This window comes from Lactuca serriola, chromosome 5 (genome assembly GCF_051521515.1).
Source record: "Lactuca serriola cultivar US96UC23 chromosome 5, Lser_US96UC23_V15, whole genome shotgun sequence".
Taxonomy (NCBI): domain Eukaryota; kingdom Viridiplantae; phylum Streptophyta; class Magnoliopsida; order Asterales; family Asteraceae; genus Lactuca; species Lactuca serriola.
This window is the reverse complement of record NC_136412.1, coordinates 255,194,117-255,216,765: the sequence shown is the minus strand read 5'-3', so window position 1 is coordinate 255,216,765 and position 22,649 is coordinate 255,194,117. Positions and strand designations below refer to the sequence as shown.

The 22,649-nt window shown below is 30.8% G+C and overlaps 1 pseudogene; it reads left to right on the top strand.

Annotated features, from left to right (window-relative positions):
* Positions 1 to 2,788: 2,788 nt before the first annotated feature.
* On the top strand, positions 2,789 to 4,451 carry LOC145054042 (UDP-glycosyltransferase 84B1 pseudogene; annotated as a pseudogene).
* The last annotated feature ends 18,198 nt before the right edge of the window (positions 4,452 to 22,649 follow it).

The window sequence follows — 22,649 nt, the reverse complement described above, 5'->3', positions numbered from 1 at the left end:
TTTTTTGGTATGTAGTTTTGGCTTTAATGGGAAAAACCTTTCATCTATGAGAATTGTGCATTATAAAATATACCCTAATCATACCAAATTTATCCAAATAAAAAGCAATACATTTACAAACATGAAGCCTATTTCTTGAGTAGTCATGTTTAACTCAGTATTAGCTTTACTCATGGGCCGTGCTTAGCACGGCCCGAGAAACTTCACTAGTATATATATATATATATATATATATATATATATATATATATATATATCACTGTTGTAAAAATCCCGACTAGGTCCCGATTAATCTCTGATTAATCCCTTGGCGCTACCAGACCGATTAGAGTGCACCTAGCGATTAATCTCTCCATACATAATGAGTGAAACATTATAAAACGATGAAATTTTAACATTTTACAGAAGTTTTATCTCAATGTAAACTATTTGAGACATGATTAGTGTTATATTAATCATATGAACCTATTTTGTTATCATATTAATGGTATTTATGAACTTTAATATGATATTAGTCGTATTTAATTTTTTAAAATTCAGCAAATTAGCAATTAATGGTCCCCGATTAATCTCCGCCTAGCCGATTAATCCCTTAACTCTAGTCCACCGACTAGCTAACGTCGAACGTTTTTTACAACATTGATATATATATATATATATATATATATATATATATATATATATATATATATATCATACATACTTATAAAGCTAGCATTTTTTCTTGAATCTCATGCATTTGAAACCCCCATTCTGTTTTCCTTTCACCACATTCATTTGAAACTCCCATGACTTTTCAATTTCCTTATAATAATAATTATAATTTGGTAATTAGGTTAAATAAATATCAAATCTAAAGTGTATTCATATATAAACTAAATTTGAATATTAAAATAATATCTTTAATTCTACTTATAAAATTATGTTTTTTAAGTTTTAACATATTATACTTAATTTATTAGTTTTAATAAATTGTTGGATGCAAACCATTATCATTTTAAAGGTATAATTTTTTAATAATTTGTATAAAATACTTAAACTATTAATTAAAATATAACATTATAGGCTCAACTTAAATATAAATTTTATTTAATTTAAACAACCCAAATATTATTTTATAAATAGTTAAAAGTGATAAATTGTATTGTCTTTCTAATAATGATTGTAAGTTGGTTAATAAGGTTAAATAAATATCAAACCTAAAGTATAATCACAAATAGACTAAATTTCAATTTTAAAATAATATCTTTACTTCTATTTATAAAGTTATGTCTTTAAATTTTAACATATTATACTTAATTTATTATATTTAAAATGTTGTTGAATGTAAACCATTATCAGTTTAAAGCTACAATTTTTGAACAATTTTGACAAAATACTTAAATTGTTAATTTAAATATAAAATTACAGTGTCAACTTAAATATAAATTTCAGTTCCACTAAAAAAACCAAATAATATTTTGTAAATAGTTAAAAGTGATAAATTATAGTGATAAATACAAAAACTAATTTGCAATATCAGTTTAACTAAAATATTTTCTAAATATATTTATATAATCGTTAAAAATTTTCAAATAAGTAGTTTAAAATAACTTATAATAACAATATTTAAAAATAACTCTATATAAATGATTATATTGTTACCTTTAAAATCAAAAAATAATGTTTGATGTTTTAAATAATTATAATGATAGAAATTAAAACATTAAGCAAATAAAATTTAAAAAATTAGTTAAAAATAACAACTATAAATAATATTAAACCATATATAATATTTAATTTTATTGATGTGTAACTCGCGAGTAGAAGTCATTCAAATGATTGAGATTATGATGTTATAATAGATTTATATATTATCATATAATTCAAAATAATCAATATATTATATCAAATTAATATACGAATTATTATATTAAATTTAACAACGTTAGTGTTATATTTTAAAAAATATATATTTGTAAAGACTTCAACTATATAAGTGTTTCTGCGCATTACAATGTCAACTAAAATATAAATTTCAGTTCCATTTAAAAAAAAAAACTAAAGAATATTTTGTAAATAGTTAAAAGTGATAAATTGTAGTGATAAAAGCAAAAACTAAATTGTAATTTCAATTTAACTAAAATATTTCTTAAATATATTTTTATAATCGTTAAAAGTTTCCAAATAAGTAGCTTAAAATAACTTACAATAACAATAGTTAAAAACAACTTTATATAAATGATTATATTGTTAGCTTTAAAATAAAAAAACAATGTTTGATGTTTTAAATAATTATAATGATAGAAATTAAAACATTAAGCAAATAAATTTTAAAAAATTAATTAACAATAAAAACAACTATATATAACATCAAATCATATATTATATTTAATTTTATTCATGTGTAACTCGCGGGTAGAAGCCATTCAAATGATTGAGATTATGAAGTTATAATAAATGTATACATTATCATATAATTCAAAATAATTAATATATTTTATCAATTTAGTATATATATATAAATTATCATATCAAATTTAACAACAACGTTATTGTTATATTTAAAAAATTATATATTTGTAATTAATTCAACTATATAGGTGTTTCTGCGCAACTTGCGGGCATTCGTGTAGTGTATATATATATATATATATATATATATATATATATATATATATATATATATATATATATATATATAGAGAGAGAGAGAGAGAGAGAGAGAGAGAGAGAGAGAGAGAGAGAGAGAGAGAGAGAGAGAGAGAGAGAGAGAGAGAGAGAGAGAGAGAGAGAGAGAGAGAGAGAGAGATCCACTTCCTACCTATAACTCATTTGTAATCATAGCAAATAACGTGCTCAAACAAAATCCCATTATAGTAGCAGAATTTGGTCTTTCTTCTTCCCATCTTCTTCCATTCACACCACAATACACACAGTAACGATGTCTTCGATTTCCGCAGAAAATGAACAAACAAGTGTGTTGCTTGTTACAGCACACGCTCAAGGTCACATAAATCCCATGCTAAGGCTGGGAAAACTTCTTGCTTCTAAAGGCCTCCATGTCACTCTCACTACCAATGACCTCGCCCTAAAAACCCGCTCCTCCACCATTGGCGGCGTCCACCTTGAGTATTTTTCCGACGGCCTACCTGACGATCACGATCGACTGAATGGCAATATAGACACCTTCATGATTTCGATGGGTAAGTTTGGACCTGGAAGCCTCTCAGCCCTAATCCGATCCTCCAGTCGTAAATTCGCATGTCTTATCAACACCCCTTTCCTCCCTTGGGTGGCTGACGTCGCGGCTGAGTTTGAGTTGCCCTGCGCCATGGTTTGGATCCAAGCGTGCACAGTCTTTCATGTTTTTAACTGCTTTTACAATCGTCTGAACGAATTCCCAACTGAAAACAACCTTGATATGACCGTTAATTTGCCTGGGCTTCCATCGCTACACGCGGAGGATCTACCGTCGTTTGTTCTTCCGTCGAATACCATGTTTACGTTCGATGGCATATTAAAGGAACTCTTTTATAATTTGAACAAGTATAAATGGGTGTTGGGAAATTCCTTCATGGAGCTGGAGAAAGATGTGATAACGGCGGTTAATGACGCCGGCCTTCCATTTTGGCCAGTAGGACCGATTGTTCCAGCGACCCTTTTTGGGAAGGAAGACGCCATTGACGGCGATCTTAAGGGTTTAAATAAGTTTAAATCCACCAGCGAGAGTAATTGTTTAGAATGGTTAGACAAACAACAGCCGACTTCGGTTGTTTATATCTCTTTCGGAACTCTTGTCTTTTCATCTGAGAAACAAATAGAAAGCATAGCAACTGGTCTGAAAATTTCGAAAGTGCCGTTTCTCTGGGTGGTAAAGCTGCCGGAAAATCAAGAAACTCATCAATTTGAGATCTTGGAGGAGATTAAAGAACAGGGTTTGATCGTGAGATGGAGTCCGCAAACTGCTGTGTTATCACATCCATCAGTTGGGTGTTTCTTAAGTCACGGTGGGTGGAACTCAATGATTGAAAGTGTCACCGCCGGTGTGCCAATGATAGTTTGTCCGCAGTGGACTGACCAGCCGACGAATGCTAAGCTTGTTACAGATATTTGGGGCATCGGAGTGAAACTAAATAAGAATCCAGAAGCGTTTTTTGATGGTGAAGATGTGGCACGATGCGTGGAGGAGGTTTTGTCTGGGCCTAGATCGGAGGAGTTCAGAAAGAACGGGGCGGAGTTGAAAAGGGCGGCTCGTGAGGCAGTGGCAGACGGTGGTTCGTCGGATAAGAACATCCAATTGTTTGTAGATGCGGTTTCTTCTTGCTCATGAAATGTATGCAATATTATGCTGTGTTTTGTGCAAGATATCTTGTACTCATCCTTTAGTGATAAATTATTAGTGGTTTGTCATAATCAAGATCTGTACTGACTTTTGTTGTCATTTTTATTAATTTTCTTGTCTACCACAATCATGCTATATTCAATAATTTGGATTAGTAATCTTTTTTTAATGATAAACAAAACCAAATTGGCATCTCCTTTGACTAATCTAATTATTTGTACTGAAAAATGAAATTAAACATGGGGACTAAATAAGCCAAATATGTCGCTACGGTTTCGGTGTATCTATGATAAACAATAATTAAGATTCATAAACCCAGTTGCTATCTGTTAGTTAATTTAGATTCATAAGTTTAGCTGGTAATGTTAGTAAACCGATTAATAAACAAAAAAGGAAAAGAATTTTTGGATATGTTACACTTTTGAATAAAATTAAGCATCTTCATATAATTATGTTCGTATTCTGCTCATCCATATCATAAGGCTTTCAGGTGTATGTATCTTACAAAAGAGTCTATGGCTTAGGCATCTGCTGCTTTCAGGTGGAGAGCTTCTAGATCGATCACCACCACCCACCACAAAGCAATGTAGTACCCTCCACGACCACGAACAGAAGAACGAAGAGAGAGACAGAGGGAGAAGAAGAAGAGCTGAGAGAAGAAGAAACCCTGATTGGGCGTTGTCGTTCGTCTTCCCCACCACGAATAAAACGCCCGACCACGGTTGGCTGGGGTGGTGTGCACGAACAACGCTCGTGGCCACGTAGACCACGAGCCTCTTCGTCATTGGTATACCAGAAGACCTTAGGTGGTATCTTGGCTATGGTCGTGTACACCACCCCGTTACTATAGTCTTGGCTTTTGGTGGAGAGTGGCATGGTGGTTCGGAGACCAATTTGAAAGTCTCTGGCTACCTTCCTCTCTTTTCTTTCTCTATTTCACGATCTTAGCTAAGTGGCAGTACTCCATGGCCTTATACTTCGTTGAGGTGGTGGTTGTTTTGGTTGAGCCTAAAGAAACCCACGCCCTTAATTTGGTGTGGGTTGTGTACCCCACTGACCTAATCATTTTTTTAATGTTTTCCGATATACCCATAATGCCATTCGCATATATTGGCAAAGCCAAAATTTTTGATATGAGAATGGCTAGTGTGGTTACGAGAATAGCTAATGTGAATACCGCCTCAAGAACACAGAAGAAAGCAACAGCGTATCCATAATAAAAAAACATGTGAATCCCCAATTAAGTAAAGACGATAAAATAAAAGAATCAACAACACTTGTGATGTGTCTGTCGTATATCTTGAAATATTTAAACAAATATCTAATAGTTATATTATTGTTTTTATAATATTACCGGCTTAAGTTGTATGCCTTGAAATATTTGCATAATTTTATCATCACTAGTATTTTCTAACATATATATATATATATATATATATATATATATATATATATATATATATATATATACACACACACACACTAGGTTAAAACCCGTGGAATCCACGATTGTTAGTTTTAAATAAAACTAAAAATATTGATTATCTAATAAAATAAATATTACAATTATGTGGGTTGCTAAAGGAATTGGGTGAAATGGATGATACCTGTATAAGAAATGCATTTTTTTAACGGCTAGAAATCAACAGTTTTCTTGAAAACAATATTTCTAACCAGTCAAAATTAACAAATGTCTTGAAATTAGCCTGGTTACCTCTTCCATAGGGAGTCATCAACACAATTAATGGATGTATATTTGTCTTCTGATAAAGACTACCAACAGTCAGTTTTTATAATGATTTGCACTTTTGGTACAACATTTTTCATACAAATTTTAAAAGCATTTCCTCCATGTTGGCATTTCTTTTCCCTTATCAGGTAACATAAGAAGGATTTACATTGGGTTAGCTGTATATCTAATGAAGCTTTAACTATTGCTAGTTTCCAGGTTGTCCCTTGTTATAGTCTATTCTATTTTTCTCATTCCCCCCTGCTCTATATAAAAACCATTCAAAGAATTCAGAAAATATAGAATTTGGAAATTAGACTTTCAAACCTTATAGTCTTAATGCCCCTTCCATCAACTCCATATCCTTTAGTCAACTCACCACTTCAGTAGTAATATTTCATGAAGTATATCGACTGGCAGCATGCTTGCATCCATAGGCAACAATATTAACTTTCTTTCCGCCTCAATATGAACCTGATATAACATGCACGTATAAAAATTAAAAACCACAATATAACACTTGAAAGGATTTAAATTCCATTACTTTTCTTATTTGTTAAAAGACCAAAATACTCATGTCTAAAAGAAAGATGAATTGTACAAAGAAAAATAAAGAAGTCATGTTTGCTCTCTTATTGTTGCTAATAAACCAACATTGCACTGATCTGTATGACTGTATCTAAAGAAACCTCTATAAAACATAGTAGAATCATCTTAAACAAAGCAACATCATCTTAACATAACTAAATGTGTGGTCATAAAAGAAAAAAAAATTGTAAATAAACATACCTTGAGTTTATGAAGTACGTGCAACTTCAAGTTTCCTCTGTAGACACTCATAATTCATTTTATCAGTATCTCTAATAAACCCTTCTGTTGCCATAATTTTGCAGACTCTGAAAGTTTCAAAACAGATTCAGCCAATAATAAACTATGGCTAATCCACTTCCATCAGTATTATTGGCTATTTCACCTTTTATGAATTTGAAATTCACTAATTCAATCAAAGTGAAAATATAAAACTAAAAAAATCTAAAACCGAAATTATAATATTAATTTTTCATTACTACTGGTAGGTGTTTCAAATTCCAATGCTACAACAGGAAGACATGAAAATAAGATGGATAACTAAAAAAATAAATGAATTTACATTGCCATTTTTTGCATTTGAAAGAAATATTTTAACTCAAACATAAACATAGCATAACGTTTCTTTTTCCATAATATTCATAATGAAATGGTTGTTGTCTTCAAGGAACTACAATCAAAGGAACATATCCACACGTATATCATTTATAGCAATGCATTTTTTTTTTTTACATTCTACATATAGCAGTGTACTTTGGAAATTGCTCACAATTAGTACCAAAAGCAACATGAACCGATGTTTGAAGTAAACTACAATCGTCTTAAAACAATGTTTAAATCTAATGCATTTTTTCCAAGATATCAAAATTCATAATGTTAAAAAAATAACTTTTTTTGCCAACTTAGATTTTTAGCTATTGTTTATAATATGCACCAAAGTTTGAAGTAAAATATACAATCATCTTAAAACAATGTTTAAATCTAATAGCTACCTCTATAACCGCCCAAAGATGCCCGCTTCCCTACTGATGATTGTACATAAAGCATGTCATATACCTCTATAGTAATTTACAGTTTTCTACAAGAACACAACATAAAAAAACCATTAAAGATGCATAAATTCAATAACATACACTAATAAAACTAAATAATGCATACAAAAGATTCTTACCTGTAAGGAGAGTTCTTCATAAAACATAGAACCATTCACTATCTGATTATCGAAATAAAATCTATATTCATGTCATTTTAAGAATATTCAACCAAACCATCCTGATCTTGAAGATTTAAACAATACCACTGGTGTTGACTGTAACAGAGAAAATGAGGGAACTTATAGCTTCATTTTCATAGGCTACAGTATAGTTGCTCTTCTAAGAAGATGAATGGTTATAAAAAGCCATGTGAGTTAACTTCAAATTCATAATCATTGAATAAGATTACTGTAATTCTACAGAAGCAAATGATCACAAGAAAAATTACTTCATGTATCTTTGTATGATCGTCTTCCGTCATAGTATATATAAAATAGTAAACATAAGGAGATCAGTAACTCATATTTACTTCTTTTGTGTTCCTAGGATGTAAGAGTTTGGGTTCAATACTAAAACACACCAGAAACTGTTTTGTTCTTCCTACATATTTTTTAACTAAGCTCTCGAATATATTAAAACCTAAAGGTAGAGAGCAATTAATGATAAAATACAATGAAAGAAATCAGTTCATGGAGCTTGCTCGTGTGAATATGCATTCAAGTGTCAATATAATCGGATGAGGTTATTTATAAATAATGAATAAGATGAGTAGAATTAAGGAGAAACTTGGCACTCCGGTGTAGTTCATTAAGCTCGACACCATATCATTCAAACCTCCATCAATTACGTCAACACTGATAGGTTTCTAAAGAGACGTATCCCAAAACTGGTTAATTGGGGAGATAATTTTAAGTGTTCCTGGGGTTTCCGATGTAGGTAACAAAAGAGGTGGCAGGGGAGTCGTTAATCATGAGGGGATTTAGAGAAAAAAATGAAAAAGCTCTGATATAGATATAGAAAGGAGAAAGAAACACGTTTGAGAAAACATGTCTCCTTGAAGCATAGTGTAAGAAGACTGTTCATTGATTTGATCTTAAGAATAGTAGACTAACATTTGATAAATGTTGTTTAGGATAAAATCTGATGCGACTGAAAGAATAAAGAAGATTGAAGCTGTAAATTAGAACTTCCAAGCACCATGACAATTTTGGCCAGCATAGTTTTCGGCAACGACAACACCACCCGTCCTAAAACCACCAGCCTCATTAGCGCCGATGTGATGTTCTTGATTCCACATCTTTATTCACTCATATCTGTCCTTCCATCGCAAGTAAAAGATCTAGATATGTGTAGGAAAGAGAGAAATAGAAGAGAGAGGGATTTAAAAAATGATATACAAATTTCACATCTACGATTTAAGGAGTATGAATGATTGATATACAACAGAAAAAGTAACCCTAATTTCATTTGGAAATACAATCAGCTTCCTTAGATTGAACACATTTGACGAGCAAGCCTTATAAATTAGCGAGATTTAAGGATCACGTATAAACAACTGAGATAAGAGGGAAATCTGATTTCAAAGCATATAAGGGTATTTAAGTAAATAAACTTATTGTGAAATGAGCGGGAAAAATGTTGGAGGGTGGGCTGAACAATTGACACGTGGCATATTTGTATTGTTTTATTAGGATAGAAGATATATATATATATATATATATATATATATATATATATATATATATATATATATATATGACATTAAATTATCACTCAAAATTGATCATTCATTTTGTTGTGTACTTTTGTCTTTATGAATTTCATTAATATGGAAAATACAGGTTCCATACTTGATGTTACACCTCATAAGATTAATGCACATTTCAATAGAAGATAAACATTAGTAAAGATTTATGCTTCTTTCCTTTGAACATCGTTTTGTCAAGGTCTCTAATGATGTTTAACTGAATAGATTGTTCATCTTCTCGTACATTCATAATGTAATTTTTAAGTTCCAATTCAAGAACTCAAAGATCATATTGTGTTGGACACTCTTTCAGATCAAACGTGGCCATTTTCATCAGCTTATCCGAATCAAAGCCTTTAAAAGACTCACTCATGCACAAAAAAAATATAGAAATAAATAAATTCATATTGACTTCAATAAAGCTATGGTACAAGTTGCTAACCTGTAATAAAGTGAATCGTTTCTATACTTATGAAAAGATACAATAAATAAATCAACTTGGTAGTAGCACAAGTTACTAACATGTGAATCTCTTCGGCTAATGTTGTCACAACTTTAAATTGCTTGTTTTTTCTTTAAATTATATTGTTGTTTGTAGGAAGACAATAGTGTTTAACATCTGAGGAACACATCAAAGAAATCATTAATCTATGTGTGATTCTTTGAAATAGACACAAGAACGAATTATAACCGGTGAGCAAAACAATAAACAAGTATATAAATTATGTTCCCTTCATAACCAAAGTCTTCTATTCATTGAATGCATCCCTCTTGTTACTAGCACTTGATGTCACACCCCCGAACCAGACGGCGGAAACGTCCGGGCGCTTGTGCGTGACTTCATCTTGAAATATCATTACAGTGAATATAACTGAAACATAACATCATCATCCTCATACATGTAATATAACAACATTCATTGTTTACATCGAGTATTGTATTTGAATATTACATGCCAAAATAGTAAGAGTATGATGAAACAAAATATAACACAATATCCATTAGTTTGTTTCGTTCATCCTGCTTCAACGGTTTCCCGAGAATACAAGTTATTTTGAAAACGGTCAACATAAAAATGTTGGTGAGTTCATAAGCATGTTTGTGAAAATGATTTGTATAACTTTGAAAACCACCAGAAAATCCTATATTTTCTGCAAACTGTTTAGTGCGTTTGTGTCAGATCTTGTATTAATGCATGTATGTTATTGTTTATTTGACTAAAAGGGTAAAGAGAATGTAGAGAGAATGTAAAGAGCATGTAAAGAGAATGTTCCCAGACAACCCGATGTTGTCAGTAAAAGAGAAAGCTGTCATACCAACCCCCGAGGTTGAGTACCAGTACGAGAATGTTTCCGAGTAATCCAAGAGAAAAGAGAATGGTCTTTCGTAAACTTCATAACGTTAATTCCTCTAAGTGGGTCGTCATAACCATACTAAATAATGACAATGTCGCATGTCTTGTCGTTGTTGGACGCCAATTTTGATTTTTGATTATAAGGTTTTCATCACCCTAGACTGAGTTAGTCTAACTGTAGCGAACAACTCAGGTGTGGGGTGTCATCCCCGTATAGATCTATACACAAATCCCCGCTCTCCCTCCAAGAGACTGGTTATAACTACATGCTACGATCGTACACTTAATAGGTGTCAACCGATAAAACTCACTAGATCCTTAATTGAATTTACGCGAAGAAAGGTATAATCTCATTCCAGACCCAATGAACCATGTAAGTGAACCACTAAGGCATCGCTAAACATGTAAATCATTTAAAGGCCCAAATTGGAATGAAATTATATAACATGGGCCCGAAATATATATATATATATATATATATATATATATATATATATATATATATATATATATATATATATATGAAAAGACAACTAAGGCCCATTTCACATGTAAGGTACTTACAGGCTCAAATAGCACACAAATAGTATCCAAGGTCCGTCGCACATGTTAATGGGTCAATGAGGCCTAATAAACATATAAATTGTATACAAGACCTATCACACATAAAAATGGGCCACTAAGGCCCAATAACCTAGAAAATGATCAAATTAATCCGTTTGTTAGTTTATCGTTGGTTTTGGTTCAAGTATTCACTAAAATAGCATAAAAGCCAACTTTTTGTAAAAATGACGTTCTTGGCCCAATAAGCCAAAATTTTACAATTAAGGCCCAATTTTGTAAGAATAACACTTTAGTCTCCATTTAGTTCAAAACTTGATGACTAGTTTGTGGTAAAAATAACATTTTAAACCCATTTTTGTCAAAAATATAATTTTTGGCTTGATTTTTGTGAAAATATACATTTTTCTGGTTTTGGGCTTTTCCGACCCAGTTTTTGGAAAATTTGTAGAAAAATTATCGTAAGTCGAAATTTGGATCCGTGAATTCTGGAAGTTTGGAAATTTTGTCTACTTTGTTCACAATTTTTCTGATAATTTTTAATTGCTTCTAACAAGTGTGAAATTGCTCACCTTCACAGGCTGGTCCGAAATTATTTCAAATCTAATAGGTAGTTTTGTAAAATTCGCCAAAAATTGTAGAAAAATCGTATGAAAATGTGAGAGTAGTCATTTTAAAGTTAGAAACCTGAACTTCTTGCATGTAAAACAGTTTTGAAAAATATTATAATTTAGGTGGTCAAAACAGTTCGAGATTAGACGAAAACGTTTCTGTGAAAGGCTGATTTTTGAGTTTAGTTTATGGATCTTGGAACACAACACTCATTTTTACTATTTTATGTGTATAATTCCCAAATCTACTAGTTTACATGTATTATATGTGATAGCACATACTTTTATCAAGGTTTTCATGTAGATCTAAGTGATAAACTTTATGTTCTTAACATATTCTTAGGTTTATGAAGTAAACATCACATAACCACCAAATAAATCATGAAAAACACACATATTCATGCATACACACATAGATCTACACAACACAACTTGTATTCTTCCCCAAAACAAAGTAAAAATCGAAAATAAGGGGTATGAACTCACCTTTGCTTGGATGTTTCGGTTAAGAAGAAGAATGGAAGAAGATGATGTGATTTTTGGTCCTAGCAAGCTCCTTGGGAGGTTTTTAGGCTTGGATGGGTTCTAAGATGCAAGATCACGAAATTTCATGAATTAAGAGGAGATTTTTGAAGTAATAAGGAAACTAAACCATGGATCTAAGCAAAAACTTACCAAGGATGATGATTTTGGTGAAGAATCCTGTTGAAGCTACACTCAAAAACTCGAAATTTTGGAGGAAGAAGGAGGTGATCTAGAGAGTGTTTTGAAGATGTTTGAAACGAGAAATAGAGGTGGGTGGTTGGTGTCTTGGCCGAGGTTAAATAAGAGAAGAGAGAGGGATAGTTTGAGGTGATGTTTGCATGGATACCCACCATGCAAACATGAGGTGTCAATGCCAAATAAATCCTCCATTCTCCCCTTTTTTTTTTTACAAATATGTATAATTTTCTTTATTGGGCCGAGATTTTTGGGCCAAGAAGGTAGGACTTGGAATAGCTTGAGCCCATTAAACTTTAGTTAGGATTTTTGGAGTCTAATCCTAAAATCTTTCGGCCCATTGGGCCTTTAGGCTATCTCACGGCCCAATAGTATAAAAGAATGGGTTCTAACGTCTATTAAGGTTAATTGGAGTTGGTATGGCCCAATAAGGCCCATTAGGATTAGAATAAATCATTCTAGACCCAAATGGTCCAAAATGTTATAGATTTGATGAATTGATGATTTATTGGTTCCTTAGGCCCAATAAGAGAATCCTAGTCCATAATGAACTTGGACCGGGATTTCTAAGGTTTCTCACCCTTATTTAAACATATGAGATGTATTTGAACGAGAATAGAGTATAGTATTCACTTAGAGTACAGGCTTTTACAATGGATGATGTTTACACGGGAAAACAATTTCCTAGCAAAATGCCAGTTGTGACACTTGAGCACCATCATAGCCATACCCTATCATCATAGTATGACTTAATTTCCATTTTCATAGCATATCATAAATGGTAGCCTTTAGTGACAAAGATGAAGTGTCACTAACATTTTTAAGATCGATAATCATTTCGACAACTTCACATTTTATATTAATAAACCACAAAACAAATGTCAATTATTCTTTACTAGACATCAGTGACCCGTCTAAATCAATCAGGAAGGACATTGATGTGTTTCTTAAGTAGTTGGTGGCTGAGATTAAGCATTTATGGTACTGAATATCGTGCTATGAATGTAACTACATGTGAGTTTATCTGGTTACAGTGGCTACTTGCACATATGGGAGTTCATATTTCTTCATCTACTCCTTTGCATTGTGATAACAAAAGTGCGATACAAATTGCAAAGAATTCTGTTTTTTATGAGCGAACGTAGCAAATTGAGATTGATTGTCATTTTACCCGTCATCACTTGCAGCTCAGGACCATATCGCTTCTGTTTGTTTCATCAACCTTGCAGATTGCGGATATTTTTACGAAGGCACTATCGGCTTCTCGGTTTTGGTTATTATGTGACAAACTCTCAATGCTTATTGATGCGGTATTGTGAGTTTGAGGGGGATGTTAGCTTATATATTATTAGCCCACTTGTTTATGAGTCCTTTTAGTCTTTAGCTCATTAGGGTTTTGTCTAGCTAATATTTATATCCGTTTTCTTCTTTGTCTTTTCATTAAGAATCATTGTAATTTCTCTTTATTATAATCATATAACAATGTTATCACATTCAAATTGATTCAACATTTATTATATTACAGTATTATGAAATTAAAATACGATTAAACGATAGATTAGAATACACATATGTTATGAAAATACATGACCAAATACACACGATATTACAATAATAAGGAAATGCGTTAAATTAAAATACAAATTATTTTTTTTTCTTTCTAGAATTTGGAATTTGGTGTATTGTGATGTTTGTCCTCTAACTTCAAAATTTATATAAAATCACTGGAATGTTCAATTGTATGAAAAATATGTCCACGAAAAGTGTATAGATAGTCTTGTTTCATCCGTTGGTCTGTTTCAAACTACATTTGTGGTGGAATTGCAATAAATGTAGATGGGTCTGCAAAATCAATGACGACTTAGGTCATTTTGTAAAATACATAATTTAATGTATGAGAGTCCAAATTACATGATGTTTTTGTCTGGAATTTGGTAACAGTTTCTAGTTTGTTCCCTTAAAAGGGCTTAGCATGATTTTATTCTTAAGTTGGATGAAAATGACATTTTTTACAAACTGGTCGAGGAAGATGAAATGTCCGGAATTTTAATCTGAAATATCCGCTTTGTGTAATTATTATGAATCGTCAAAGAAAAAAGAAGTTGAAGTATCTACAGATTAAAAGCAACCGAAACTCAATTATAAGATTCATGAAACCCCAAAAAATTGAGTAAAATAATTATTAATCCAACTATTTATTTATTTACTTATTTTTTTTTGTTATAAGATTTTTATTGATTAAACACACGTTTTCATTCATCCTTCTTTCAACTTGAACTAATTATATCATCATATTTAAATCATAGGTTCCTTTTCCTTCCTTCCTTCTTTCCATCACAGGTACCTGTCATTATCTAAATACATAATATATATTGGTATGGAACATTATATGTCGCATCATAATTTATTTTTTTTATTTTATGATTTCTTTGTTAACGGGTTTATATTTATTTTGTATTGTAATATATAGATTAGCCCATATTCATATTTTGGACTGGTATAGCTGGCCACTTTTCTTGTATTGTTTGTATATATTCGTATGATTTAATGAATGATTTTTTCATGGGAAACTAGATTCAGACCCGCGTTAAACCCGAAGAATACATAAATAAAATGCAAATTTTTATAGATATTACAAAATAATTATAAAAAGTAGGGTTATTGGTATTATTGAAATGTGTAGAAATTACACTAAAATAGGTAAATATATATAGCGTTGAAAAACTTCTTTATAGACAAAATTTTTTGTTTTATTACTTCAATGACCTTGCTTGTCACATATAAGTACCTTCAAACATTTTTTACTTGTGACACGGAAAACAACTATATATAGTCAACCATGCGTGAAAATGGGTCTACACAAGTATAATCCAACATTTTACAATTTACTTTCAAAATACATTGTTATTTTATGACTATATTGCGAAATATAATTGTTTATTTCAAAAAATAGCAACTTTTTATGTTCCTTCAAAATGAACCACATAAAAACCCCCATAATATTAAATATAAATAAACTATAACCAATAAATCTTTAACGAAGCTAATAATCTCCCTCTACTTCATCTCTAATATCAGGTATTTTTTTCCTTAATCTGAGTTATTGTCACTATCATCGACAATGTTAAGATTCATTGATGGCTTATTTTTTATTTTAGGGATAATATGACAGAAATCATTTATCAGGTCCATCATTTATGTTTATATCTTCACTTTTTTATTTGTTGATTTTGATGTCTTCTTCCGTTTACCACCATCTTTTTTTTCAGGCTCCTTTTTTTTTATGAAACAATATTTTTTTTTTTTTTTTTGTGAAATTCGTTCTATGGTTTTGAGTATGTGTAGGTACGTTGATTTTTTTGAAGTAAAGAAAGTAGAGTTTTTGTTCGATGTTGGTTCCTAGGTTTGGTTCTTATTTTTTGTGATTTCTCATAATCCATTGCATTTTAATTTTCATCTTTATCTACAATCTTTATGTATAGAACACTTTATCCATATAGTCATTCACTATATAGTTTAATGAAGGAAAAAAGAAACACCCCCTTAGTTTTATTTACTTTGCAAATTATCGAGCCTCCATGCAAAGCTTACAATATAGTGGAAAAAACAAAAAACCCTTATAAGGTAAATGTCAATTATGATTCTACCATTTTTCCTCTTGTAACAATTATCTCACTTCAAAATTTCAAAACATTTGCTTTTGTGTTTCAGTATATTATTGATAGCATGAAAGATCCAAGCATTGTTGCATTTTGGTTAATCACAATGCCTCAAATCATGGGAGGATTTAAATATGATGATGAGGTCAAACATAAAATATGGTGGTAATACAAGGTTCTTCTTCTGCTTATTTATTTATTTAATTCAACTTTATTACGAAATTAAATAGCTTCTTTTGTTGAAACTTCGTGATGCTATAGCAATAAGAAAAATTGGATGAGCAAGAAGTGAGATAAATTTACAATTATTAACTTCAATGAGAAATTAATTTATTATAATTTTGTTATTGAATTTGAAATACAACAGTGATTATATCAATGTGTCATGAACGTGCAAGAAATAATCCAGTGGTAGTAAAAAACATTCCTTACTATAAAGCAAAGAGCAAATTAGAGGTAGAAGTGATGAAGCTCAATCCACCACCATGACCTCAAAACCGCGGGGGGGGGGGGGGGGGGGGGGGGGGGAATCAGTATAAACAAGAGTTTTTTCATTTATTTTTAGTAATTTACATATTTGGTCCCTATGTTTAGTTGATTTTTTCGGTTTTGGTCCCTAAAAGAATTAGGTTGTAGTTTTTCGACCTTGTTTCACTATTTCATAAAACTTTTATAATTGCCTAAGTTAACAGCCTAGCTGTTTGTTTTTTTTAAATGACCATTTTGCCTTTGAACCAAAACTAAAAAACACATAGCATAACAACAAAATTTTTATATATTTTTTTTCTTTTTTTTACTTAAGTTTAGAGTAGATTACATTTTTGGTCCTTGAGTATACCTGATTTTATTTTCAGAAGGTTCTGAGGGTCGTTTTTGGTATTTCATGGTCAAATGCTGACTCTAGTTGAGTACACACTCCTATTATATTGTGCATTCTTACCTGTCCATGTATGGTACCGATTCTTTTTGAACAAAGAATACGAGAGCCTATTTTCATCTTTCACAACATGCTTATATTTAACTTTAAAGCTCACATCAATTGTTGAGGAGGTATATTTCTTATTCTTATTCTGTTACTACCGGAGACATAAAAAAACTTTCTAATGATGGCGTTCATGTCTTTGGTACAACCCGTCTGTTATATTATGTCATGTCATCTCTTGTCTTGTCTATTGATTTTTTAGAAAGGTATACACACACATATAACATCATAATTTCATTATATATAACATCTAATTTTAACATTGAGCTTACTGTTTTCAAAAATAGGATCATAGTTACCGATTAAAAAGATGGAACCAAGAACCGAACACAACATCAAAAAAAAAAATTCAAAAACAACATTATACATCCAAATTATAAGTATTCAACAAAGAACCATACGAATGAGTAAAAACATATAAATTCGAAAACAATATCAAACTTACAGATTAAAAGGACTTAAGGAAGAAGTACATACATTTATTCGACTAATTAGACTGATGGGAAGGTTGAAGTTTTTTTGCATTTGTTTTCTGCAGAGGAATTATGAAATAATGTTTGTTTAAATCGATTATTAAAAAGGTTTGAAATATATATACAAGTCAATATGATGAAAAATAGCAGGTAATCAAATGAAATCCCATTTAAACTTAAAATAGAAGATATCATGCTTGAAAGTGTATTGGTTCATAATAATATCCGAAACTTTTGAAATTTGAAATTATTAGTTTCCGAGATTTCAACATATAATATATTTGGAAAGCAATTTTGAATGGAAATAGAGCCAAAATTTAAGGTGTACATTAATAAGGAACCAATTTTGTACTTGTAAGTTTGGAAAGAATTCAAGTATCGTTTGCATTCAATTCCTACATTTAGTTTCCTAATATAATGGGTTGACTTCTTGTTTGATCAAGGTGACGTAAGCAAATTGATCTAAGGTTGTACAACCTATAAAGAAAACACAATCAACGGCCCAAATTGTTTCATAAAACTTTTATGATTGCCTAAGTTAACAGCCTAGCTGTTAGTTTTTTTTAAATGACCATTTTGCCTTTGAACCAAAACTAAAAAAACATATAGCATAACAACAAAATTTATATTTTTCCTTTTTTTTTTTCCTTAAGTTTAGAGTAGATTACATTTTTGGTCCTTGAGTATCCCTGATTTTTTTTTTGGAAGGTTCTGAGGGGTGTTTTTGGTATTTTAGGGTCAAATGCTGACTCTAGTTGAGTACACACTTCTATTATACTGTGCATTCTTACCTGCCCATGTATGGTTCCGATTCTTTTTGAACAAAGAATACGGGCGCCTATTTTCATATTTCACAACATTCTTATATTTAACTTTAAAGCTCACATCATTGTTGAGAATGTATATTTCTTATTCTTATTCTGTTACTACCGGAGACATAAAAAAAACTTTCTAATGACGGAGTTCATGTCTTTGGTACAACCCGTTTGTTATATTATGTCATGTCCTCTCTTGTCTTGTCTATTGATTTTCTAGAAAGGTATACACACACATGTAACATCATAATTTCATTATATATAACATCCAATTTTAATATTGAGTTTACTGTTTTTTTGAAAATAGGATCATAGTTACCGATTAAAAAGATTGAACCAAGAACCAAACACAACAACAAAAAAAAATTTAAAAACAACATTATACATCCAAATTATAAGTATTCAACAAAGAACCATACGGATGAGGAAAAACATATAAATTCGAAAACAACATCAAACTTACAGATTAAAAGGACTTAAGGAAGAAGTACATACATTTATTCGACTAATTAGACTGATGGGAAGGTTGAAGTTTTTTTGCATTTGTTTTCTGCAGAGGAATTATGACATAATGTTTGTTTAAATCGATTATTAAAAAGGTTTGAAATATACATACAAGTCAATATGATGAAAATTAGCAGGTAATCAAATGAAATCCCAATTATACTTAAAATAGAAGATATCATGCTTGAAAATGTATTGGTTCATAATAATATCCGAAACTTTTGAAATTTGAAATTATTAGTTTCCGAGATTTCAACATATAATATATTTGGAAAGCAATTTTGAATGGAAATAGAGCCTAAATTTAAGGTGTACATTAATAAGGAACCAATTTTGTAGTTGTAGGTTTGGAAAGAATTCAAGTATCATTTGCATTCAATTCCTACATTTAGTTTCCTAATATAACGGGTTGACTTCTTGTTTGATCAAGGTGACGTAAGCAAATTGATCTAATGGTGTACAACCTATAAAGAAAACACAATCAACGGCCCAAATTGTTTCATAAAACTTTTATGATTGCCTAAGTTAACAGCCTAGCTGTTAGTTTTTTTAAATGACCATTTTGCCTTTGAACCAAAACTAACAAAACATATAGCATAACAACAAAATTTATATTTTTCCTTTTTTTTTTACTTAAGTTTAGAGTAGATTACATTTTTGGTCCTTGAGTATCCCTGATTTTTTTTAGAAGGTTCTGAGGGGTGTTTTTGGTATTTTAGGGTCAAATGCTGACTCTAGTTGAGTACACACTTCTATTATACTGTGCATTCTTACCTGCCCATGTATGGTTCCGATTCTTTTTGAACAAAGAATACGGGCGCCTATTTTCATATTTCACAACATTCTTATATTTAACTTTAAAGCTCACATCATTGTTGAGAATGTATATTTCTTATTCTTATTCTGTTACTACCGGAGACATAAAAAAAACTTTCTAGTGACGGAGTTCATGTCTTTGGTACAACCCGTTTGTTATATTATGTCATGTCCTCTCTTGTCTTGTCTATTGATTTTCTAGAAAGGTATACACACACATGTAACATCATAATTTCATTATATATAACATCCAATTTTAATATTGAGTTTACTGTTTTCGAAAATAGGATCATAGTTACCGATTAAAAAGATTAAACCAAGAACCAAACACAACATCAAAAAAAAAATTCAAAAACAACATTATACATCCAAATTATAAGTATTCAACAAAGAACCATACGAATGAGGAAAAACATATAAATTCGAAAACAACATCAAACTTACAGATTAAAAGGACTTAAGGAAGAAGTACATACATTTATTCGACTAATTAGACTGATGGGAAGGTTGAAGTTTTTTTGCATTTGTTTTCTGCAGAGGAATTATGACATAATGTTTGTTTAAATCGATTATTAAAAAGGTTTGAAATATATATACAAGTCAATATGATGAAAATTAGCAGGTAATCAAATGAAATCCCATTTAAACTTAAAATAGAAGATATCATGCTTGAAAGTGTATTGGTTCATAATAATATCCGAAACTTTTGAAATTTGAAATTATTAGTTTCCGAGATTTCAACATATAATATATTTGGAAAGCAATTTTGAATGGAAATAGAGCCTAAATTTAAGGTGTACATTAATAAGGAACCAATTTTGTAGTTGTAAGTTCGGAAAGAATTCAAGTATCATTTGCATTCAATTCCTACATTTAGTTTCCTTATATAACGGGTTGACTTCTTGTTTTATCATGGTGACATGAGCAAATTGATCTAAGGGTGTACAACCTATAAAGAAAACACAATCAACGGCCCAAATTGTTTCATAAAACTTTTATGATTGCCTAAGTTAACAGCCTAGCTGTTAGTTTTTTTTAAATGACCATTTTGCCTTTGAACCAAAACTAAAAAAGCATATAGCATAACAACAAAATTTATATTTTTCCTTTTTTTTACTTAAGTTTAGAGTAGATTACATTTTTGGTCCTTAAGTATCCTTGATTTTTTTTTTCAGAAGGTTCTGAGGGGCGTTTTTGGTATTTTAGGGTCAAATGCTGACTCTAGTTGAGTACACACTTCTATTATACTATGCATTTTACCTGCCCATGTATGGTACCGATTCTTTTTGAACAAAGAATACGGGCGCCTATTTTCATATTTCACAACATTCTTATATTTAACTTTAAAGCTCACATCATTGTTGAGAATGTATATTTCTTATTCTTATTCTGTTACTATCGGAGACAAAAAAACTTTCTAATGACGGAGTTCATGTCTTTGGTACAACCCGTTTGTTATATTATGTCATGTCCTCTCTTGTCTTGGCTATCGATTTTTAGAAAGGTATACACACACATGTAGCATCATAATTTCATTATATATAACATCCAATTTTAATATTGAGTTTACTATTTTCGAAAATAGGATCATAGTTACCGATTAAAAAGATTAAACCAAGAACCAAACACAACATTAAAAAAATTCAAAAACAACATTATACATGCAAATTATAAGTATTCAACAAAGAACCATACGAATGAGGAACAACATATAAATTCGAAAACAATATCAAACTTATAGATTAAAAGGACTTAAGGAAGAAGTACATACATTTATTCGACTAATTAGACTGATGGGAAGGTTGAAGTTTTTTTGCATTTGTTTTCTGCAGAGGAATTATGACATAATGTTTGTTTAAATCAATTATTAAAAAGGTTTGAAATATATATACAAGTCAATATGATGAAAAATAGCAGGTAATCAAATGAAATCCCATTTAAACTTAAAATAGTAGATATCATGCTTGAAAGTGTATTGGTTCATAATAATATCCGAAACTTTTGAAATTTGAAATTATTAGTTTCCGAGATTTCAACATATAATATATTTGGAAAGCAATTTTGAATGGAAAAAGAGCCTAAATTTATGGTTTACATTAATAAGGAACCAATTTTGTAGTTGTAAGTTTGGAAAGAATTCAAGTATCGTTTGCATTCAATTCCTACATTTAGTTTCCTAATATAACGGGTTGACTTCTTGTTTGATCAAGGTGACGTAAGCAAATTGATCTAAGGGTGTACAACCTATAAAGAAAACACAATCAACGGCCCAAATTGTTTCATAAAACTTTTATGATTGCCTAAGTTAACAGCCTAGCTGTTAGTTTTTTTTAAATGACCATTTTGCCTTTGAACCAAAACTAAAAAAACATATAGCATAACAACAAAATTTATATTTTTCCTTTTTTTTTACTTAAGTTTAGAGTAGATTACATTTTTGGTCCTTGAGTATACCTGATTTTTTTTTCCAGAAGGTTCTGAGGGTCGTTTTTGGTATTTCATGGTCAAATGCTGACTCTAGTTGAGTACACACTCCTATTATATTGTGCATTCTTACATGTCCATGTATGGTACCGATTCTTTTTGAACAAAGAATACGAGAGCCTATTTTCATCTTTCACAACATGCTTATATTTAACTTTAAAGCTCACATCAATTGTTGAGGAGGTATATTTCTTATTCTTATTCTGTTACTACCGGAGACATAAAAAAACTTTCTAATGATGGCGTTC